General features: G+C 39.1%; 1 protein-coding gene across 1 annotated transcript in view; it reads right to left on the bottom strand.

Annotated features, from left to right (window-relative positions):
• The window catches only part of rimbp2a (RIMS binding protein 2a), a 54,606-nt gene that overhangs the window by 26,511 nt on the left and 2,728 nt on the right, over window positions 1-25,367 (bottom strand). Inside the window, exons 2-4 of the mRNA XM_060891388.1 lie at window positions 21,745-21,873; window positions 8,322-8,405; window positions 195-284 (exon numbers count right to left, since the gene is read on the bottom strand). The gene's annotated coding sequence lies outside the window, so the exon portion shown is untranslated. The remainder of the gene's footprint in view (window positions 1-194; window positions 285-8,321; window positions 8,406-21,744; window positions 21,874-25,367) is intronic.

The following is a 25,367-nucleotide window of genomic DNA, read 5'->3' as shown; positions in this document are numbered from 1 at the left end:
AGACCGTGCTTCATTTTACAAAAGACATTTGAAAACATCGTTTACATAGGATTACAAACTTTGAGTTCACGTCAGGCTGAAGTTATTAGCAGTTATCGATCAGACCGTGGTGTCAAATTTTGTTAGATGGATGCGGTGGAAGCCACATGAAACTTTATAAGAGCTGAGTAAAAAAATCTGTTGATAACTCCTACCTCCTCGTACTGCTCCGCCTTCAGGCTGTGACTGAACAGCTGGATATTGAGGCGTTTCCTCTCTTGTTTTGCCCGCTGGAGCTCATGCTTCTGTCAGATAGAAACAGAATGCAGATGATTAGCCATGTGCAGTTCTGTAAAACCAGGGGAGAAGAATTCAGCATGCATTTAGAACAAGACACCAAGACAAAATGGGAATTACACGATTTATTCAATCTAGTTCATAAATATCCTCTGATTCAGTCATGTGTATATAGTGCTAAAACTACACAGGGTTCTATAATGCGCCATTACTGAACCAAAAAAACGATGCCACAAAAATAAAAGCATCTGCACTGAAATACATGAAGTTATTCTTAAAGGTCAATTGGAAAACTTGTCACACTTACAGGTAGACAAGATCTACATAAATGTCTCCTTATAATGTTATCGCTTTGGATTAAGTCTTTAGGAAAATTGTGAACAGTAAAATGAAACCTTAGTTGGAAATCTTAGTGACGAGCCAGATAACACTCACAAAACTGTCATTATTAGATCATGGATATGTTATCCGCAGTTCCTAATATTCTTACAAGCAGAAATATGACACCTACCTTTATTTAAGGGCTAAAAAACTTTACATAACTAAGTTATAACCATTTTATGAATTCAACATGAATCTGTTCAGTATGTCACAGTGTTCTACTAACTCCTTATTAATACCATCACATCTGGTTGTGATAGTCGGGTGTCCACACACCTTTGCGCGTATAATGTAATTCTTTTTAAAATCAGAAGTAGCGCTGCCATACCCAAGGATCCCACTTTAAATTAAATCTATTGTAGTATAATGACCATAAATGTGACCTATTTTATTACAAACATTGCAACAGCAATGGATATTGCACTGTACACCACCTTATTAATGCTCTTAATAACCCTTAACAGGCCTAACTGTGATACAGGTGCAGACTTACTGGCTTATATGCTTACTGAAGCTAACATTTCCTCCAGGGCACAAATCCCTTTAGCCTGCACAAACTACAAATGAGCTTCATTTTGTCACCCTTCATTTAATGTGCCAAGAGAGAAAGAGAGCTATTAAAAGCAATGCACCACTCTCCGGCATCATGCACATCTCATGCTGCTTGAAATCAGGAAAGGAATCATTAAAATATGACGGGAAAAAAATCAGCAGCATCCAGTCATGTAAATACCTGTTTAAAGTGATTAGGTCATTTAATATGCAGTGTGTGTTGTTTAAGCATCTCTGTGAAAACACTTGTTAGAACACTGTGTTTGGGGTTAATGTTATTGGTTTGGGCTGAAAATAGTGTGGTGGAAATTTCTACTCTAAAGATGTTTGTAAGGCCCTTGTCCTTCTATGCTTTTCCCTTGTAGCTGTTGGGGCTAGAAACTCTCATTGCCAGCGGTTGTTTTCTTAGATTATGACAAGGGCAGAGGGGACTGGAGACGAGTTGTCGGGAATTAGGCATAAACAGCTTCTGGTAAACCTTCTACTAGGCCTTCTAGCAGACCATGGCAGGTCCAGATTAGCTTGATCAGGAGATGAGCAGGCAGTGATTTTGAGCCAATGATTGATGATGTTTTGCTTTTACGTGTCTTCTTTGCTGGATATTTTAATAAATGATAATAAAATGTAACTATTCTATTTTCTCGCTTGTTTTTTTGTTTTTTTGTACTCATATTGGAGTAAGAAAAATAATAATTTGTCTATAAATTCAAATCCCACACACACACACAAAAAAAGATGCCATAGAACTTTTTTGCAGCACCATCTACAAGTTAAATATTAAAATTTCACCCAAATGCTCTGTAGGTCAAACCATATAAATAAACTGATGCATGATGTTTCAAACAGAAAAAACAAATCTTTTAAATAGAAAAGCAAATTCGTCTTTAAGATGATCGGAAAAAATACGTATTTACTCATAAAGCACCACTTCATACACCATGTAAATGAGAGTGCTTTGTAAAGATTGAAAAATACCTAAAACTAATTGAAAACTTATGGAAAAAATAAATGGGGAAAAAAAGGAATGCGAATGATAAGGTGCTAAGGGATTTTGAACGAATCATACAAGACTCTTTAACACCCCTACAATGGGTTGTACCATTCTGTCTGTGCTGGTGTAGACTCGCCCCAGGCTTGATTCCTTCATTACTTCATTTGTTCTAAAATGATAATTAAGAACCAAGACAAAACTGTTAAAGATAGATTAGTATTGTAATTGAAATGGAAGACTGAACACGTATGCGTCTGTCATATAATATTATGCAGCTTTGACGTCAGCGTTTTTCTGACAATCTGCTATAACTGAAGCTTTCATTCGCTAAACTGTAAAACTGAAGAACATATCACAGTATCATGGAGTTTTTAGAGCGTGTGGCTTAACTTTGGACTTTTAAAGCCATTCAATGTCATTCAGCTCTGACTAAGTGTTCTGTCTCCTCCTGACTGCTTCACATGTCAAAGTGCATCAGCTGCCCTGCTTCTGTCTGGTATCCTTATGATCCTCAGTCTGAAATGGGCTTTTCTGTGTGTCAGCTGCAGCGTCAGCATTGACATGACAGCTTCAGTACATCAGGACACTAAACACAACATGGCCTGGGACACCTCTCCTATGAGGATGTTTATTTGTGAGAATGCAGAAGGGAACGTTCAGGACGTCATGTTCCATCACATCAGACCAGCAAATACTTAAAGAAATAGTTCAGGAATAAAAATCAAATGTACACAGATTTATACCTTTGTCCGAATGTGGTTGAGCTCCAAGACATGACTTCTTGTCTGACTTTTACTTGTTTATCTGACTTATTATATAAGACTTGTTATATAATTTTACACTGGAGCTAATGGAAGTCATTCGAAATGATTTTGTGCAAATTTCTGCCTCAAGCCCACATTCAGTTCTTTACTGACTTAAACAAACATAAAAAAAAAACCTCAGAATTTAGCTGCATACTCAAAAGTTAAAGCAGCAGACATAATGGACATTCAGAATCACTAAATTGGCTGTTTAATGGCAGAACTGTTGCAGACGTTCATGTCAAACAGAAATAGTGTAAACAGGAAGAAAAGTTCTACTGCAAAGTTACTGATTTTTGAAATAAAATGAAAAGCGTTTTAATGTGGATACAAATATAAATACAAAGATTTATGGATCAGGGATGAAAAAGGGAGTCTATAAAAAGATGTGTGTGTGTGTTAGAGAGAGAGAGAGAGAGAGAGAGAGAGAGAGAGAGAGAGACAGAGTGAGAGAGAGATAGAGAGTGTGTGTGTGTCAGGGAGAGAGAGAGAGACACAGAGAGGGAGAGAGAGAGAGAGAGAGAGAGAGGGAGGGAGAGAGAGAGAGAGAGAGAAAGAGAGAGAGAGAGAGAGAGAGAGAGAGAGAGAGAGAGAGAGAGAGAGAGAGAGAGAGAGAGAGAGACGGTAATTGAGACTGGTGCTATGAGCTGATCTTTAGCTCCAGGTGTTGCCCTCGTTCCTACAGATGCTCAGGAGTAGCTCAGCTCAGCCGTACACACAGTCAAAGAAATAAAGCTCTTCTCCTCACACAGAGTCAGGGCACATATGAGGTTCAGGTTTCAGCTGCAATTTTGAAGTTTTGCTCTTCACAGTGAAAAGGGTACCGGAACAAAAGGGCAAGATGAACAAAAAGAGCATCTAACAGGGTTTAAAGGTCCTTAATATTCCAAAGTGAACCTGAACCACAATCTCTATCCATTTTTACTCTAAAATGAAGTCGACGCACTTTTATTAAACTGTTGTAAAGTGTCTTTTTTTCCTCTCTAACTCATCCCCTAGTCATTAATATTCATAAAGCAGACTTCATTAATATTCATTAGCTTGCAAAGAACCGGCAAGAAAGGAGAAGCATTTTTAAAAACCAGGTTTCTGGTTGAGAAATGAGGAGTCGGGAGAATCACTTAGAGGAAACAGCTTCCCCAAAATGAGCTTTAACCAGAGATGATGGAGAGATTTATGTGAATGTGGAACAGAATTAGGATTTATTGTTCTGTTATTGCTCGCTTCTAGTGCGAGTCAGTATTTTCATTTCATAAATTGTATTGATTGTGTGTGTGTGTGTGTGTGTGTGTAACATGATCCACACCCCTCGAGTCAGTGAATCTAGACTGAAAGTCGTTCTCTTAAGCTAATCAGATGAGTTCAGTCAGTTTATAGAGCTGACTCGGTCACAGCTTTTTAGCAAAACACAAACAGACAAACTCAAGGATCCACACGTATGTTGTGAAATAACATGGAATAGAAATGATTATCAGATACTTTTATACTATTCAGGTTGTTTGCTGCCTGTCTGTCTGTATATCTACAGTATCTGTCTATCCTATGCTCACTAGAGTGCTGTATGCATCATCCCAAATCACACACTAGTGCCCTAAACAATTATAATGTACCTCCAGCTGTTACTTTATGTAATGGAGCATCTTCTATACAGATATTCATGATTGACGGCTACCATTCAATTATGCTAAGTTACTCGGATGAATCTCTTGAATAATATAGCTCAAGTACGTGACTGAAATAGCATGTAGTGATGGAAATTCTGTCTCTTCTGGCTGAAGGAAGTACATGACATGTTTCAGCAATATATCTAACTATAAATATGGCCCGAAGACAACACTCATGTGCTGTATGGACAAGAAACAAAGGTATTATTTGATTAAATGCCCTTACAGGATGAACATATATATAAATTTATAAAATAAGCTTCAGGGGAAACACTTGATGAAATTCCATTGTTAGGGAACAAAACAAAAAAAATATTAGGTGAATCTCAACATTCACATAAAAGAGCTGACACAAAGAGCTAAGTTGTGTGTAAATGACACATTAATAAGAGTGTGTAAAAAAAAACTGAACTGAAAAACAGGGAAAAAAAATGAATTCCATAATACAGGAGCTTTAATAACCTCAGACAAAGGCAAAGTCACAGTCTTGAGTGAGCAGCTGCGTGGTTGGTCCCTTAGCGTGGTAAATCACTGCCTCATTATTCCTTCCTCTGAGATTTGTGCTTCATATAGGAGAGCAAGCATCACATTTCTGCAAGTTTGCATTATACCACCAACACAGGATCTAATAATATAATGCAGCCTGTACATGTGTATGCAGCTCAGCTCCTACACTGTCGCTCAATCAGCATCTGAACCCAGAGGTCAGAGTCAATTTTGGCTTAGGACACAGCTGCATCTTCACACGGCTTTAAAAGGCCGTAAAATCTACAGATTTCTTTAGTCACTTGGTGCTTTTCCTACTGAGCAGAAGGTTGGTAATTTACAGCTGTGTCCTTGAATGTCCCTAAGCCTTTTGTGTCATGTTTAAAACTTCTTTCGAAAGTCACAGAATAAATGTCAAATGTCAAATGCCACAGTAATAACTTACACCATATTATAGTCTTAATATTGTACAGTATATAAAATGTAATCATAGTTTAATAAGTATATAATACCTTAGATACTACTGAAATATACCAAATTATCTGCCAATCTAAGACAATTTGCCAAATTAAAAATAGGCTACATATACCTATATTTAGTTTATAACAATCTTATAGTATGAAATATTAGATCATTTGACTTTGTGCAGATTGCAATTTTTTTTTCTTTGCACTGACCTGGCAACCTTGCAGCTGGATGTTACTCCATTACAATATATATGAAGTGTTTGGTATATGTCCGGTGGTTAATGTGAAAATACTTTGTCCAGAGGCTGGTTGGTATTACATAACAATAAATTCCCAGAGTCCTTCCTGCCACAACAACCCTTGGTATTCAGTTTGTCGTTTTAATCCATGCTGTCGTCCTGAACATGTACGCTTCTAAGCCACCTCTGAGTCATGATGGGGATTAAATAAAATGACAACAGCAAATCTGGGTCCGGGATATTTTAGGACACTACACTGAGTCCACTACAGAACAACGGAAAAGTTCTAGTTTAATAATTAATGTGTCTCTGCAGCTACAATTTACAGTCATTTATTTAGCATGAAATAGCTGATAGTAAACAAACCATATTTGTTCTACACTTAAAGTTTCCAGGCACTGCGTTGATTGTTGATCTCTATTCTTGGACGAATTCTAACATGATTCAACAGACAAAATGGTCACAAGCATTTTGGCTGAAATAAGCTCAACCTACAAGATGTGTCTTGTAGCCATCTTCTAATTTCTGACATGAGCTGGCAGAAAGTTTCTCCCGCTCCTCAATGCAGAATTCTTTCAAACGTGATTTTTTTAAGGGGTTTCTTGCATGCACAGTCCGTTTCAAATCACCCCACAGAATCTCAATAGGAATTAGACTTGGCCATCCCAGAATTCTCAGTTTTTTACTTCAGCCAGTCCTTGGTGGATTTACTGGTATGTGTTTCAAGGTCCAGTTCCACTTCAGCTTCAATTTTTTGACAGATATTCTCACATGTTCCTCAAGCATCTTCTGATACAATGTAGAATTCATAATGGGTCCTATGATGATGAGCTGGCCAGGTCCTGCTGCAGTAAAGCATCCCCAAACACTTCCACCTCCATATTTCACAGTTGGTATAAGGTCCTTTTGCTGAAATGCTGTAGTTTGTTTGTGCCAAACATGCCCTTTGTTATGGTCTCCAGATAATTCACTTTTAGACTCATCTCTGTGTTATTTGGCAAACTTCAGTCTTGCCCTCCTATGCACACCTCCTATGATCATTAACATCTACTTCTGGTTGTAGATTCATGCACTTTGACATCAACTGTACAGTAGCAAGAGCTTGCTGTAGGTCCTGTGATGATATTTTATATCCAGTTTTTGTATAAATCATTAAGAATCTCGCAGTCTGCTCTTGGGGTGAATTTACTTGGATGGCCTGACCTGGTCCTGTTGGCAGTTGTTTTAAATCTTCTCCACTTGTAAATGATTTTCCAGACAGTGGAATGGCTGATTACAAATTCTTTTGAGATCATTTCATATCCCTTACCAGACTCATAAGCATCAACAATCTTCTTTCTGAAGGCCTCAGAGAGCTCTTTAGATCACACCATGGTGATACCTCTCACTTCAACAATTAAAGCAAACCAAACTAAATGTCTGAGGTTTAAATAAGGCAAGTTCACTTTAAAATGCTCTGTAACAATGTTCTAATAATTTACACCTGATGTGATACGCCTGTAGGTTATTTTATCCGTCTTAAGTACAAATAAATGTGGGGTGTCCTTACTTTTCCCTTACAAGAAATTAGATTTATTTTTTTAAATTACATATTACAGATTATTTAACAAAGACCTTTTTTTGGTTTTATTTGTTTAGTTATGTTATTTGAATCTTCAATATTGTTAAAATGAAGATAAAATGGCCATTTGTTTAAATATGTAAAAAAAAAAAAAAACAACACGCTTTCATGGGGTGTCCTAATTTTTTTCACACAACTTTACATGCAAGCTATTATGAGTTCCTGGAAAGTCACCTTAGGTGCGTTTAAAGGGGGAATTCGCGCCCTATTGGTTAGAGAGTCTGACTCCTAACCCTAAGCTTGTGGGTCCGAGTCTTGGGCCGGCCACGACTGAGGTGTACTTGAGCAAGGCACCGAACCCCCCCAACTGCTGCCCGGGTGCCACAGCATAAATGGCTGCTCACTGCTCTGGGTGTGTGTTCACGGTGTGTGTGTGTGTTCACGGTGTGTGTGTGTTCACTGCTGTGTGTGTGCACTTTGGATGGGTTAAATGCAGAGAACAAATTCTGAGTATGGGTCATCATACTTAGCCGTACGTCACGTCACTTTAAAAGAAGAAGAAGAAGAACTGTCTCACTCGTGTCACACATGTTCTGCATTTCCCTTAATCCGCATATTTATCTTCTACCTCACTGTCATGCTTCTTGATCTTGATCTTGTGTGTTTGTTGCGTTGCCTTCCATTACCTTGCTCATAGTGTTTTGCAGTTTCTGGTTTATACACTTCATTTTGTTCTTTCTTTTGCAACTTAAAAGTAAAACAAAAGTCTGCAGACTAAATCCCAGACACTGCAACACATCACAACTGTTCTGGTCTGTACGGTAGAGACCATGCCTGCACACAGACACTTGAGAAGAGTATTAGAAGTGTTGTAGAGAGAAGTTGAGCCGACTAAACTTACTAAACTCTGGCATGCTGAGATCTTGTTCTTCACCTCTCTCTCAAGAAGCTGACATCTCTTCCTCCTCTCACTCACTTCTGTTTCCTGTTGGAGAAAAGAAAAAATGCACAAAATACAAGTCTTTAGTTTTGCCCTCAAACAACATCCAAAAGCTCTGTCACTTTTTTAAACAATTGACATGAACAGTCTGTAATTACAAACTTTTACATCTTTTTCAAGTCAAGTCAAGAAGCTTTATTGTCATTTCAACGAGTACATAATTCATATATAGCTGACGCAGTACATAGTAAGATGAAACAGCATTGCTCCAGGACCATGAAGCTACATAACACAACACAGAGCTACATAAAACAACACAGAGCTAAGGACTTAAAGTAAGTTGTCCTAACCACATAAAGTCCATCACTACAGGAACAAATACACAAAATAGCATAGACTAGTGTGCATTCTGTATATTATACAGTACAGTGTGCAAAAATAGAGGAATCTGAACAAAGTGGCTCCTTGTAAACATATATACATTCATCCTAGAACGTCCTTGTTTTTCTGTTAATCGTCTGACGTTTAGATCAAACTGACTTCACTTGTCAGTGAGTTTGGATAAAAGCATCGTCTGATGGAATAAAATGAGAGAATAATTAAGACGTTTTCCATTTCCTACATTACCGTTTGACTACCCAGTGAAAGTGGTTTAGTGGGATTAATCCCTCCATTCAGCTTTACCTAAAAGGATCGATGCAGCAGTGCTTCAATCGTTTACTCTTCCAGCTCTCACCTCCTTATCTGTCCACTCTACTCAAACAGATCTGGTTCAACTTTCATGCTAATATTTCTAGTTGGCTGAGCTGAGTCTCTGCTTTAACAGTGTTGTATAGGTGCATTGAGTCTGAGAGTCTGTTTGTCATCTTCACTAAATCTATGCTGGATTTCTCTTCGCTGAGAAGTTCAAATGAGAGAAGATTTTATGAGCTTACGGTAGAACCTGACCAGCACTTTTTTTGAGATTGTAAGAGTTTTTCTCTTAATAAAAGGTTTGCTGCTATAAAACACCACTGAAACCATGCTAACGATGTCCCCAGGTGACATCCGCCTGGCATACAACCTCTCACAACCTCTCAGTGGAATTATAAAAATACAGCACCAACCAGTATAGTAGCACCAGAAACCCTAGATATAGTACAAATATATTTATAAGGTTTTATTCACCGTGCAGTTCAGAACACCAAAAAAACAAACAAACAAACAAAAAAAGACATGCATATTTGACACAGGACTGAGATGTAAAAGAGCTGGTTATGTGGTGGATAAAGTCTTTAGTGCTCATGACACGGAAAGCTTGACAGTAACCGTGTTCATCATCAGTGTGCGTGCATGTGTGTGCGTGCATGTATGCTGTTGCTATAGAAACCTCTTCAGGTGGAAACAATAGCCATGAGAGCAAACAGCTGGGCTGATGTTTACTTACAGTTTTCCTAGCTTACGGCTGCTGCCTGAAATCATGCATATTTACTCAAGCATAATGAGGGCTGCGTGGAAATACTGACAGCTGCACGCTAAACATATCATCTTAAACAGGATGAGTCAGATGATCAGTCAGGAGTTTTTTTTTTTTTTTATATATTTCTATTTAATGCGATTGCTGTTGGTCATTTTCTTATAAGGGTGCCAATAAGTCTGACATATTTGAGTACAAAATATAATAAATGTTATAGATAAATTGACATAGCTTATTGTATGGATTGTCTGGAATATTAGAATTATTGTATTTTAAACATTTTGTAATTTCAAATTTTACCTATTTTCTCACAGGGGTGCCAATACATCTGAGTGTATGTGCATGCCTGTGAATGCGTCTGATGATCGTATTTGAAGAGTTAAGCGGCGAGAGTTTTGCTCAGGGAGTGGAGCTGGCATCAGGATTAGTCAGAAATCTGTCGTCTACATTAGCGCTGTGCTTTAGCGAAAGTCTCTGGAGAGTGAGACGAGACTCTACATGGAGACGTGGGATTTGGAAACAGACATGCAGCATGCCGCCCTTTCCTATCAGCTCCATCTGAACTCAGCCAAGCGAGGATGAGTGCAACAGGAAAGCAGAAGGAGGAGGAAGAAGAGGAAGAAGAAGAAGAAAAAGAAGGAGGGTTGAAATGAGGATGAGGGAGATCTAGAAAAGAGCTGCCATCAGTGCCAGCCGCCTCCGCTACTGTCTGAAGCATCACGCCCACACCAGGGGACATGAAAAAAAAAGTAAACTCAATCTCAACAAGTCTCGCTCTCAGACAGTTTTGCTTCACTTCACGCTTTAACCTTAAAGTGCCCCTGAAATCTAAAGCAGTGTAAACCAGTCATGGATATAAAAGAATATAAATATTTTATTCAGACTTAACATTTAACAAACCTATGTTGTAACCAGACACAAATAAGAGGCGTACATTTTTTTTTTTTTTTAGAAAGCTTGCCAGGAAGGGAATTTATGGTAGCAACAAAAAAGTCATCTGAGCAAGACAGAGGCTATTATTTTCCTTCTGGTGCATCCTTAAACAAGAAGTACACGACAATAACGCTTGCGTGACAAAGATCATGATCATGAGGATAAACATGCGGCACTCTTTACTACCTGCCTAGTCGGGGTCACGATGGATTATGTTGGTTTCGATTTTGGGAAATTGAACCAACCTGAGTATAATGCTCATGTAAATAAAGTTCATGATATATAAAGTGCACTATTCTGACTAGCAGCAGCTCTGCGCTGGAGCTTAACAGCAGGTACACATCTACGTACCAGGATGATGGAAAAACACTTACTGTAAATCTAATAAACCATTATTCAGGACTTTTTGGTGTAAACTATAAACAACCTTTTTGATGATTTGGTAAAGATGCTGTTATTGTAAGTTTCTAATCTAAGTCAGTCACATTAGAGATGTCAGAAAGATCCACAGGGGGTCTGGTTGAGTTCATTTTTAACTTTGTGTGTGAGCTGGAGTTAAGAAACTGTAGAAGTTCAGGAGTTGACTAAAGTCTATTGCCCTGTTTTGTTTTGTTTTGTTCTAACAACTTGCATTATTTCTGGAACCCAAACAAACTTTTGGTTTAGAGCACACCCACTTCCAGTTTAAATCTGAATACAGACCGAGACGCATAAATCCGGAGCAGTAAAAAGAGACAGATATACGACGGCGTGACATACAGTAATGTTACACTGCTAGTACCTGTCCCTCAGTGTTACACACATCAATACAATATCTGAAGAATCCCGCACTCTCCTGTACCTCTGATTCGATTTCCTGATATATTTTATTCACTTCTTTATATATCTACTTGTACCTTTATTTTTATTCCTTCAGTTTATTCTTTTGTTCTCTACTATTGGATATTTTTTTTTATATCAAGGACAGTCATAAAAAGTATTCCACTAAATGTCATACTGTGTATGATTGTGTATGTGAGAAAATGTTTTTAATCGAATTTGGAACCGACTCTCAGTGCCAATCCCAATCTTGGATAACATTGGAGGGATCAATCAGGAAGGGCATCCAGTGTAAAAAAAAAAAAAAATGTGTTAAATGTAGTACGCAGTTCGGATAGTCTGCTGTGGCGATTCCAAACAGACAACAGACAAATGTTTTTTATCCTTTCAGGGATAATGATTTAAGCAATTTCAATGTCGCATTCTGAACTAGACTTAAAAGCATAAATGTAAAGCATGTTCCATAAGAGCATACAGTCTCCAGCCACTTTAATAGGAACACCCGTCCACCTGCTCATTTATGCAGTTACATGTGGCAGCAGCACAACATGTAAGAACATGGAGATGCAGGTCAAGAGCTTCAGTTAATGTCAAACAACTCGGAAAACGAGTGATCTCTGTTACTTTAACCATGGTGGGGTTTTTAGAGCCAGAAAGGCTGGTTTGAGGATTAGGGAAACTGCTGGACTGGGATTTTCACACACAACAGTCTCTAGTGTTTACACAGAATGGTGTGAAAATGCAAGTGAAATCTGTAGGATAGGATGGTCTATAGGATGAAACGCCTTGTTCCCCTTAGAGATCAGATCACAGGAGAATGACCAGACTGATCTGAGCTGGCAAGAAGCCTACAGTAACTTAATAATCACTCTTTACAACCACGTTGAGCAGAAAAGCATCTCAGCATGCAGAACACATCAAACTTTGAGGTGGATCAGCTACAACAGCAGAAGATTTCTCTGGGTTTCACTCCTATCATGTGTACAGATGCACCAAAATAAGACACTTGTGGATTAGAAAGATTCTTCGACCCACAGTCCCATTCTGTATACACTCTAGAGACTGATGGAAGTGTTTCTAAAAAAAGTGGCCAGTAAGTGTATATGTCCCACCCCATCTTGCTCTACCATAGCAGCTTCTCAGCAGCAAGCATGGTTTGTTGGTGTGATTTTGGCTGTGAGAGAAAACAGTTAGCATTTATTCATTTGGAACCGGGTTGAGTTTGTAGGTGAATTGTCAGATGAGTATTTTATCGACTCGGAGCTGTTCCACGGACATCCGCTAGCTGGGACGGAGGGAGAAGGTGATTCTGTATTGATACGGCACATTTCTCCAGTCTGTAGAGCAGACAGTCTATAAATCCACACTCCTGTCTGTAGTAATCACACACATTACACATGCAATGCAGAGATATTAAGACAGAAAATGCTGAACTATTCCTTTAATCTCAGACTCTCATGACAGTGCATGACTCTGCATGACCTCGTCTCCATCCATCTGCTTCCTGTCTGTAAATCTTCTCTTTTTGTCTTTCTGCTCCTGTTGCTGTGAAACGGTCGCTGTGTCAGAGGCATACATATGTTAACAAAAAACAAACAGCTGTGTGGCCCTTGAGTTCCTGAAAAAAAATCCCGAGTAGTAAGCCTGATAAAAAATTATTCTTTTCTTCTTCTTATTATTATTATTATTATTTTTAATGGAACCATCATTGTTCCTAGGAAGAAGTAACAAAAAGAAACAAATTCCGTACAAAAACTAAATGTAAACACATCTTAAATTCAATCGATCAGCTGGGATTTGTCTAATATCCAAAGCATACAAGGCTAATGTAGCTAACAAGCAACGGAAATCTATAGCGACCAGTTTAGCATCATAGATCCATCACTAAAATTTACAGGTAATCCGGAAATAAATTGAATTACTAAAGGAAGTTTATATTTTATTTTTGTTAGTAAAACTAGACAGCAGCTCCATTTGAAAAAAGAAATCAGGATATGTGTTGTTTATTCTTTTATGAAAGCTTCTAATATTTACACACACAGCTATTAACTACGCACGGATTCTTACAATAAATGACACTGTTTTCTTTGAACATGGACAACAGGCCAAAGTAACAAAGAGGAAAAAAAGTCTTTACACTGAATGATAATCTACCTCAGGCAGAGGCAGGGGGCGTGGCTTAAGTCTGAGGTGATTTGCATATTATTATAGTTATTTCTCTTATACAAAAGCAAATCCCAAAAAAAAAAAAAAAATCCATTTTCCAATTAAGGTTGTGTTTATTGTTGTGGAATGACCATGAAAGATTTCTTCTTGTTTGTTCTTGTCATCACTTGCGTTAGAACACTAGAAAGTTCCTAAAAACAAGTTTGCCGTGTCACAGAGAAACTGTAACGTGTAAAGGCTTCTGAACTGAAGACTCTGGTGTGCTGGAAAACTTAGTTACACATTTAGCTCTGTTTGGTAGAAAGTTCTGTTCTAGAAAGAAAGTAACCTTCCGTTAATGCTAAATAAATGTCTCCTTAAAGAAAACTGTACCATATCAACGCTTGTGCGTGCAATCCGTTTAATTCTTTAAATCTGTTAGTATAGAATTACTACATTAGAAGTGACGCTAAACTGAACATTATAAGAAAGAAGGAAACTTCACACTCCAAACACATCCTCACCCAACGAGCGCTGCATACGTTTCATTTTGGCTGAGTTGATGATACACCTGAGGCTCCATCACTTCATATAGATGAGGGTGTGATCTCCAATACAATTACCGCTTTATAAAAACGTACAGAGCCGAAAGATGCGCTGAGACAAAATACGATACCGTAGTGTTACTCTCTCGTGGTGGTTTCCTATGTAACCATGGCAACCCAACAGATGCTGTGAAACGTTTCAGGTTACAAGGGTCCAGGAATTGATCCCCTGAGCAGATCGATGGGACGTGAGACACTATACTAAACACGAGCCACGCGAGCCACAGTGAAGTGAGTGTTTACGGGTTTTAGATCATGCAAGCTAAAGTGGAAATTATATATACTATGTATAAATGTGTACGTATTAATTATACATAGGGGCAGAGCAACTTGAGCATTTTTTCCTTATCCAGATCTGCTCACATTCTGCAGATCTGACAATATGGATTTTAAAAAAAAGAGAGAGAGAGAGAGAATAAAAGAGGGTGGGCAAATGAGAGAGGAAAAATTTCTACCTGTGTCGGTTTATTTTCCACAGCATCTTGCCTGATGGATGAGGATATTCCTTTCCTCTCGTCTCCTTCGTTGCTGCTTCCTCTGGGTGTGTTAATGTCAGTGTGTACTGGGCCTGCGTATCTCTCTCTCTCTCTCTCTCTCTCTCTCTCTCTCTCTCTCTCTCTCTGTCTGCAGAGCTCCCCCCACTGTGCATCATGGCCGCCCCTGCATCCTCCTCCCACCTCCCACCTCCCGTTATGTGTGTGTATATATATATATATATATATATATATATATATATATATATATATATATATATATATATATATATATATATATATATATATATGTGTGTGTGTGTGTGTGTGTGTGAGAGAGAGAGAGAGAGAGAGAGAGAGAGAGAGGTGATAAAAAAAAAGCTTTCTCAGGGGGTGGTGAAGTCATGGCCCTTCTCCTCCTGTGCCAAAAGCCACCATAGCTAACTAGGGTGCCTAATTAGTCCGATTAATGCCGCTCACACACTCACTATCTGTGCACGGTGCTGGAAAAAAAAAGGAAAGGAGAGATGAGGAAAAGCTCTCTCTTTTTCTTTGGAAGCATCTGTTAGAGAACCTGAGCAAGAGGGAAATCCCACAAAGTCTGCAGTCTGCTCTGCATGACGAGGTGTAAAATGATGCCATAGGCGGCTCTGGTCCAGCTGCAGTACTGCCACAGGAGGCGTCACACACGAGAAACGTGGTAGAAACGTGCTTCTGCTCTGGGACAGTGTGCAAATTGTTCATCCGTCAAAAGGGAATATAAAAGGAACACGTGCACAATTGAAGCACATGTGAAAACCCGTGAGCGTAGCATATCTGACAGACATCTAACCAGCCGAGATGAACAGAATAAAAATAGAAAATTAAAATGAAAAACTATTATTTGAAAATAATTCTCTCTCTCCGCTGAAGGGAACGTTATCAGAATGTTCAGCAGTGTATCTGACAGGATGCAAGAAGATTGCATTACATACATACTGCATGGTTGCTGCAATGATCAGGAAGCTGGGATTAATGCTGGACTCAACAAAATGACAAAATTGTTTTTAAAAAAAATCACAAATTAACAGAAAATTGTATGAATTTTTAGTAACCTTTGTAAGGTTCTGTAAGAGTCTTCAATCTGTCATGTTTTCTGGGTGTTTTCCTGCAATACTAAAGCAACATTTAGTTAATAGCCACAAGAAAAAAAAGCATTAAGAGAGCTAACCATAATGTCAGTTCTGTTATCTAACTGGTCCACACTTAACAAATATTTACTAACACTGGGCCATGGGTTTGACAATGTTTCAGGAAAGCTGTGTGTAAATGTTTGCATAAACCAAATCAAACTAAACATTTCCACTGGATTTACAAAATTTGGGAAACGCTGATCACACTGAATGTAGCGATGCCTACAAAGTTCCCAGATAAATGTGAGAAACAGAATGACAGACAGACAGTTTTTTTATTCAGAAATGAAAAATCAGAGTGAAAACAGAAGGGGAAATGATTCTGACTCACTACTATGGCAAAAAAAATAGTACAATATAATTATAGATATATGAAAATATCAGCTGAGGTGTTATGTTTTGCAGCTATGCACAGACAGAGTCGCCCAGCCTCCGTTTATATGGTGCCATTTAAAGCCAGGTTTTTAAAAATAATTTTTTTCCATTCTTAATCTTCAACCTAGTGACCTCGGATGAGGACGTGCGAGACTCCGAAGCACGTCTAGAAACAGCGCCTACTAAACGCTGTAAACATTTACAGTTTAGATTCACATTCTTGTTTGGGAATTTTCAGATTCATGGAGTTTTCAGGAATTCCCAGTTTCTCGTTGTAAACCCTCATACTAATGATTTACACAGAGATCCGTTAACGAGGCTCAGTGTGTATAACACATTTCTTTGGCCAAACCAAACAAATTTCAACCAGATTCCTAACTGATTTTGTTCTTCAGAATAGCGTGTTGTCACGGCACAGCTGATTTACATTTAGTGACACCAGCTAAAACCCATAACAGGCAAAACTCACCTAGAGAAATGAAGACTAAGTCTTCCATTAATGTAGCTCGGATATTGCTGCATGCGGGCTGCCGTAGACGCACAATACCTTTATAATTACTTTGTAATTACAAATAAGACTAATCCTTCCGTGAGGACAAAATTAATGGCACCCCTGTAACTGGGGGAGCGGAGGCACAACTGCTACGGTATAGATATAAGCTACTTGTCTAGCACAGTTTCACATGGATTTAGTCTATAATATAACACACTGAGCACACGGTTTACTTTAAATGTAGATTTGGGATGTTATCAAAGTATCATAACTTTGACTTGGACTCATGACAGGTCGTCACTGCTCATTGTTTCTGTTCCAACAGAAATGATGAGGGTTTGTAAACAAGCCCTACTTATTTCTGCTTTCACGATTACATGCCCACATTCCTTCATATCCTGTCTAGTGCTTGTGAAATAAATTCAGCTAATTCATCCTCATTTGGCAAGAAGCAGGCAGAAATCAATTGGGGAAATGGCTTCCTAGAGTAACTGAGGTCACCACAGGATTCCCAGCGGCCATTGAGGCTCTTAAATATATGTGCTGTCATGGGATGTGGACAAAGTACCCTTGAGACACAGGCTTCAAATGCACCCTCGAATGTAATGCTAAAAGAAAAAAAGATGTACGTAGATGTTTATCACTATGTGTTTATTATATCGCTACATAAATTGTTGTAAGAATTTGTGAAATTATTCTTTTGTGTCATCTCAATGCCACAAATGATCAGCACTCTCACAGACTCTCAGTGTTATGTAGCCTCTGATTGGTCAGAACGGCCAGAGTATTTTTTGTTTAGGTTTTGGATATGTCAGAATTGCGAAGGCCAACTCTGCAATAACATTAGTAAACCTTTACACCACTGCGATGTTAAACTCTGAATTTCTGTATTATTTTTGTATTTTGTACAGCACAATCTGAAGTGTGTTATTCTGCTTATATCACAATGATTTAATTAAACGTTATTCCAATACTTACTTAGCATTACTGAATGTGATGTAGTGTTTTTTAATGTCCGTGTTGTTAGTTCTTAGCATTTATATTACAGTAACAGGCATTCCCTCACTAGCATCCTCTCTCTCTTTCTCTCTCTCTCTCTCTCACTTACTCACTCACTCTCTCGCTCACTCACTCACTCTCTCCCTCTCTCACTCACTCTCTCTCTCTCTCTCACTCACTCAAACTCTCTCCACTCTCTCACTCTCTCTCTCTCACTCACTCACTCATTCTCTCTCTCTTTCTCTCTCTCTCTCTCTCTCTCTCTCACACACTCACTCTCTCTCTCTCACTCACTCTCTCTCACGCTCTCTCATTCACTCACTCACTCACTCTCTCCACCCTCTCTCTCCCTCTCTCACTCACTCTCTCTCTCTCTCACTCACTCAAACTCTCTCCACTCTCTCACTCTCTCTCTCGCTCTCTCTCACTCACTCACTCACTCATTCTCTCTCTCTCTCTCTCTCTCTCTCTCTCTCTCACTCACTCTCTCTCTCTCACTCACTCTCTCTCACACTCTCTCATTCACTCACTCACTCTCTCCACCCTCTCTCTCTCTCCCTCTCTCACTCACTCTCTCTCTCTCTCACTCACTCAAACTCTCTCCACTCTCTCACTCTCTCTCTCTCACTCACTCACTCATTCTCTCTCTCTCTCTCTCTCTCTCTCTCTCTCTCTCTCTCTCTCTCACTCACTCTCTCACACTCTCTCATTCACTCACTCACTCTCTCCACCCTCTCTCTCTCTCTCTCTCTCTCTCTCTCTCAGTTTGTCATTTTACATAAATAAAATGTCACCTAACAAAAAAACTTTTTTCAGCTGTTGCTATAGAAACAATAAAGAATTCGAATGAATGCTAACCTATATTTAATGTTACTGACCGAACTGCTGTCAGAAGCATGCTGTTATACAAACGTAATACACACCTCCTGACCAGATTCAAGAATTCAGTCACACTATGATATAATTTTCGATAACACTGCCTCAGACAGTTATTCAGCTGCAAATCACAGGTTTATATCAACATAGTCGTTCGAATATGTTATCGTTTCTGTAGTCATTCACAGAGCCTTGTGCAGTGAACTATCTACATGGATCTTATGGAATCTTATGGATGTTGTCTCTCTCTGTAGCATCTGAACTTTGAACCAATCAGGGAAACTTTGGGTTTCTTAATACAGGAATGGTTTATGTGCTGCGGTTTCTCAGTAACATGACAAGCTTTTTTTTGGTCTTATTCGAGAGGGCAGGAACAGGAACTTACTTGTACATGTTTCTATAAATGAACAAAACATTTTAGAAGCCAAAAAAATAAATTCATTCATTCAAAATTGTGTTTTTCGGCAACTTGCCATGATGTAAGGAATAAAACCTCGAGACCTGCATTTATGGAAATGCAGTCAACATCAGGGTTAGAAACACATCAGTATTTTAATATTTAGGTATAGATTTGTCATTCAAGCCAAGTTTCTATCCACATTTCGTGTTATTCTGTTATAAACAAAGTGGGGAAAAAATCTTACAAACTATTTTACAAAATTTTCAAAAGTACTAAGGTAGAATTTATGTAAAAAAAAAAATGTCGAAAATGTTATTGATAAATTGCATATCCATTAGCTATATAATTTAATGCGCTTAACCTTCTTTCAAAAAAAAAAATCCTTAGATATAAATGTAACTAGTGATTTTTTTATTCCTGACTTGGAAAACATGGTTAAGGAATTGTTTGTGTTAATAAAACGGATTATTGAGGTTGTTAAATGTTGCATAGTTAACTTATGTCAAATGTGTCCACGATAAAGGTCAGTATAACGCAACTTTCTGTGAATAAACGCAGTTTCTAACTGTTGCTTCTTCTGAGTTCAGTCAGGAAGAAATGGATCGATGGAAGAAGCAGGGGGTCAGAGCCGGGATGGCCGGAGAGCTGGAACAGAGCTGCATTAAATGTCTCCTCTAGTCGATGCGATGGAGAGGATAATAAGGTTACAGGAGCAATCTGGGTCCACTGGAAGAACACAGAGTCTAATACTGAGTCTAATTCTATCACAAAGGAGTGGCTCAGAGCTCAAATCACACTCTCAGCCCCGCATCTCTCACGTCTATATCCACGTCCACACCCTACGCACTGCACTCCTGAAGCCCTCCACTCAAGCGTTTGTTTGGCTTTGCTAATTAAATAGACTGCTCCTCTCTCTCGCCACCCTTATTAGTCTCTATTAATTATCAGCTACTGTCATTATACTCATGACTGTTATTATCCTCCAACCAATTACAACGAGGCTTCAACCGCGCCCCACCATTTGCTCGGCGGTGGTATAGTCACGACGACAGAAAGGGCAGGAAGAGGCCCAAGGTCAGTCGTCAGCAATGAGTGACTCTCTCCACACTGTCTGTCATGACAGGTTGCCTGGCAACCAGCCGAAAGGATGCAGAGATGACACGTGATTCACAAGTGACTCCTTGCTGCATCTTATGAACAACAGCGTTTGATGAAGTGTGGATGCAAGCCAGCTTTTGCATGCTCATCATTTTCCATGCTCTATTTCAGACAAAGGATTTGTACATTGCACCCCCCTTCATCCACCTCTTCCCTAAACATAATCCTGTGTTCCTATTGTCCAATAAAATATAAAACAGGCTGTAATGTGGCCAAGAAATCTTTAGGCCAGTTTCAGGATCCAAGTACACAAATCTAATACAGACTTGAAAAGGAGAATCTTTTCTAACAGAGAAACACTTGTACGATTCTACATAGAGCTTTTACAGGTTCACAGAGAGATGAAATGAAGAACCATTGACTGTACCACAAAAGACTCTGAGCTCTAATTTCAATCAAATAGTCTGTATTATTTTTGTGTGGGTCAGTGACATACAATCCTAATTAAATCTATTTTTATTCCATATCCCAAAACTACAATTAAGGGAGGGGGTGTCAATACTTTTGCAAGACATTGTAGGATAAAACTTTGTGCTAAATTACGTTAAAGATTTATGAGAACTCATGTACAGGTACGTTAGTGGGATTCTCATCCAGTGTGAGTCAGTGACTAATGAAGTCATTAATGAATGAATCATTGATCATAACACAACGAAGCTACTGTCAATATTAATAGCTTTCACCATATAAGGATATCCGTTAATTAATAACCACGTGAAAGTTTTAATTATTATGTGTGTTTGCACTATTTACAAAAGGCGAATGCAGATTTAGTTTCTTGTCTTCCTGGAAGTAGAGATGTACAAAGGTCATTAACTAGGATAACATTTAACATGTAACACTGGTCCTTTCCTACGTCTGACCTCATGCTAGGCACAAACCAAGACACAGGGACAGTGCCACATTACAATGTCGCATCACTTTTCCCGCAGCGAATAAAGCTGTTGACCGCATGTACCACTGTGGTCAGTCGGTTTCCCATCACCCGTCTGCCCTGCCCTGATAGTGGGATGGTTGCCAGGGCAACGGTGGCTCCCAACATCATACCACTTACCACTTGGGACCTTGGAAAACCCTTTATCCTCCTCTTCCACTGTCATTTTGATTTACATTCCACTTTAACACACACAGCTTCAGGACAAATGAGGCAAAAAAAAAACATGGACCTCTAAAATTCAAGGGTCCCCAAAAATCTGATACTTGAAAATATCAGATGTCATAATGCAGGAAAAGTCAAAGTGTGAACCCTTCTTGGAAGGGGTCCGCCATAACTTTAATCCGTCCTTTGTGTGAGATTGATTAACTGAATGCATGATGTTAACATGAAGGACTTAACATATGAGGAAGACTGAAGATTAGGAAAGACATGAGGAAGACATGGTGGGAGAGTGATTTACGTATAAGGCATAATAAGCTCATTAGACTATAATTACTAAAGGAGAACCAAAAGGAATTGCAGTGCAAAGCTCTTCTAACTCACTAGTGATTTGTAGAGCTGCTTCTGCTGCCTCAGTGTTGCCACCTCAAGCTTCAAGGTTCGGTTTGTCTCCTCCAAAAGGTGAAATCGGTTCCCACTGGACAGGTGAAGAGGCAGGACCTCGTGTTTCAGCTGCAGGAAAAGATGGAATAAATTGTAGAGAAGAAATGCATTGAATAAGTACACAGGATGTCAAGCATGAGTGCATCAATAAGAGCTAAATGAGCATGCTCCTGTAAGAAGCAGAAGGAGCTACAAATCCAATCCAGAGCCTGAGGCTCAGATGGGAGTTGTTCATAAAACCAAACAGCAGCAATCAGACAAAATCGATGTTCACAGGAAAAGTCGTCGGGATGAGCTTAATGTTATTGAGGAGTACCACATGTAGAGTCATGTCCGAGAGCTTCACTGCTGCTTATGGACTCTGCGACACTGAGACACTGTGCTGCTGCCAGAAATAAAAGTGTGGGCGTGCTGTAGCTCTGCTTTGGGAATGCTGCACTCACAAAAACCACTCCATTTTCCACCCATGTCCATTACTGATCATTTATTCATGACTATTATTCGGCTGTGTCAAAACGCTGCCAGGAGGCCTTCAGGAAAACAACGCTCACGCTTTCAGCTTCAGAAGGAACATAGGGAATAGAGCAAAACAAGAAAACACCATTTAAAAATAGTAAATATAATAGAAAACAGACTCAAAGCAGCATTCCAATCATCATCAGGATAAGAGTGGAAGGAGAAACACCTACAAAAGAGGAGCCAAGACACCAGAGAGCAAGAACATCCTCCTCTGACCAGAAAACAGGACCATAATGTTGAGATTCATGAGCTTGAAAATATATATGTAGTATTCTGCTCAGGTTCTACTAAGTAGCTACGTAATTACATCAGTTGTATATGACACCAGAGACTCCTTCTACAAATGTTAATGGGGGTCTCCGTTGTTTGAAAGCCAATGTTGACATTTGAAATCACCAAAACAAACACGCCCCTAACCCAAATGGGTCCCACCCCTGTATTGATAGCTCCGCCCACACATACATACGTAACCCAGGCAACTAATGGAAAGAAATGTGTCTTTATCATAGCTGAAGGGAAGAACAATATGATTGCAGATAAACAAACACGCAAAAATGACACACAAGCATAATCATGCAAAGGACGGCATATATTAGTTCTGTGAAACAAAGCAAAACCAACGTTACTCACCTATCGAGGAGGAAAAAAGCGCCTCGGCGTCTTAAGTGAAGTTGGCCGCATATTCACAGATTCGAGTTTCCCGAGTCAATAACTCCTGAGCTAAACACTGTTACTACACAAATAACACCTCTTTTCTATTGTAGTAATGTAGAGAGGCAGCGACAACACAATTTTCCTCAAAATCAGCTTTCCTCCGCGGTGGACAAAATACACAAGTCTCTATGTGCGGACAACTGAGAGACAGATTCCAAGGGACCGTCTGCAAAGTGCAAAACCCGAAAAGCGAATACTATAAAAACAGTCAATAACTTCACTGTAATACACTGTACTGTCAATAAATTCAGCTCACACATCACTGATGTCCTGATAGTTATACTGCAACACTTATTTGGGAGAAATGTGTTTTTGTATCATTTTTATAATTTTTTTAATATGAAAATATTAAACTCGTGAATATGAGGCCAATTTAAGTCCCTCGGCGTCCCATCGCAGACCTTCCCGTTCCTTCAGTTCTCTCCAGCGCTGGAAAGCTGATCCTATATTAACACGGGTCCTACTTCTTGATTTATCGTAAGCCTTTCTTCACTTTCTTTGTTTGTTTCAGTCAATGTTTCAGTCGTTTTCTACTAATGTCACACATGCGCACTGAACACTCTCTCCACCCATATTGACAAGACATGCCCCTTTCTGCTCATTGGCGACACGTTTATTTTGTTTTTGTTTTGTTTGGCAGCCCAACGCAGTTTTCTGAAGCATTTCTCAAACAAAGGAGACCCCACCTTTAAGTAAACATCATCCTACAGAAAACATTAACATACATTTTTCCATGTCACATAGAGCATCATTTCTAATCAGATTAATTGAAGTGTGTGAAACTTATGTGAAGTCCCTGGCAATGAGTTTCTATAGAAACAACAACATATCTGAATGAGCGCATTCACACTTGCACTACTGCCAGAGCTGCTGTTATAGAAAACACCTAAAGGTGATAATAAAAATAATAATACAACCTACTACTGCTGGAATATTGTGACCATATTGAAGTGACCATATATCTCAGTACTATCCTGGGGTTCCATTTTCTGGAAGTTTTATTGACAGCACAAAACGTCAGCAGACAATTTTCTGGAACGGTGCCACACTATTTTCTTTTTTCTTTTTTTCAACTTACTTTCTTACAACAGAACTGATTTTTGTAAAGCATCTGAACTTTAAGAGTGACTCTGTGTTAGTATCCTAAAGCGCTCGGCATGATGGGGTTTTTTGACTTAAGAAGTAGCTGGAGCTCAGATCTCAAGCTTACCAGCTGATCACTTCCTGCTGGAGACTGAACTTATCTTAACCACACCCTTGGTGTGTACTGAAAAAGATGAAGACGACTTTTTGTCACAGTGAAAATCTTTTTTTCATATACTGTATAGTACCCAGCTTTATACTGTAAGTTGGGGTCAGAGCGCAGGGTCAGCGATGGTGCAGCACCCTTAGTGGCAACAGTGGCAGCTTGATGGTGCTGGGTCTTGACCCACAACCTTCTGAGCAACACTTGGGCTACCACTACCCCTATAGCTTTATACATTTACAGCATTTGGTTGACACCCTTATCCAGAGCAACTTATATATCTATATCAAAGCAGTTGAGGTTTAAGGGCCTCGCTCAAGAGCCCAGCAGTGGCAGGGGTTGGATTTGAACCCCAGTAGTCTTAACTGTCATTGTAATTGTCTCAGCTGTAATTGTCATTCTGCATTCAGCATTGCAATGAAAAGTCAGTCCTCAGGTAGTCCTGTTCATTTCTTAAGCACCAAATGTTGACCTAATTCTAATGATCTAATTTAACATGCTTCCCCATGGCAGGAAAATAATGCACCACACTTGAATAGAAATTTTCCAATCTCAGAACCCCTCAACTGAAGAGTCAACAGATCGGCCAGATTTCTTCAACGTCTTGGTGTGTGTGTATCCTACATAATCCCAGCAAACTCCTACACCATGCTACAAACACTCACGAGCCTGGCGGCCTGTTGGTTTTCCACAATCATGCAGCTCTAAATCACACCAACCAGCAAGGAGCCTCAGAACGAGCCAATGAAGCTAGCAGCTCCAACACGCAGCCAATAACACATTTAACAACTACCAAGTCACAACAAATCATGGTTAGAAAGTTTTATCTGTTTAGAAAAAAAATCAATAGACTTATTTATATTAAGATTGCATTAATGTGTCATTACAACGTTTGATGAGTTTATTTGACAGAAAACAAACATCTCATGCATCTCATTGATAGACAGTTTGATGTCCTCTTGCTGATGGAAAAGCTCTGGCAGTGTACAACGACAAATCTGCTTTCTCCATCACTTCATCACAGGTACTGACATTCCTACACTGTATAGCCCAGAGTTGGGAAAATAAAACAATATCTCTGGAA

This window comes from Tachysurus vachellii, chromosome 17 (assembly GCF_030014155.1).
Source record: "Tachysurus vachellii isolate PV-2020 chromosome 17, HZAU_Pvac_v1, whole genome shotgun sequence".
Classification (NCBI taxonomy): Eukaryota; Metazoa; Chordata; class Actinopteri; order Siluriformes; family Bagridae; genus Tachysurus; species Tachysurus vachellii.
This window is presented reverse-complemented; position numbering and strand designations above follow the sequence as displayed.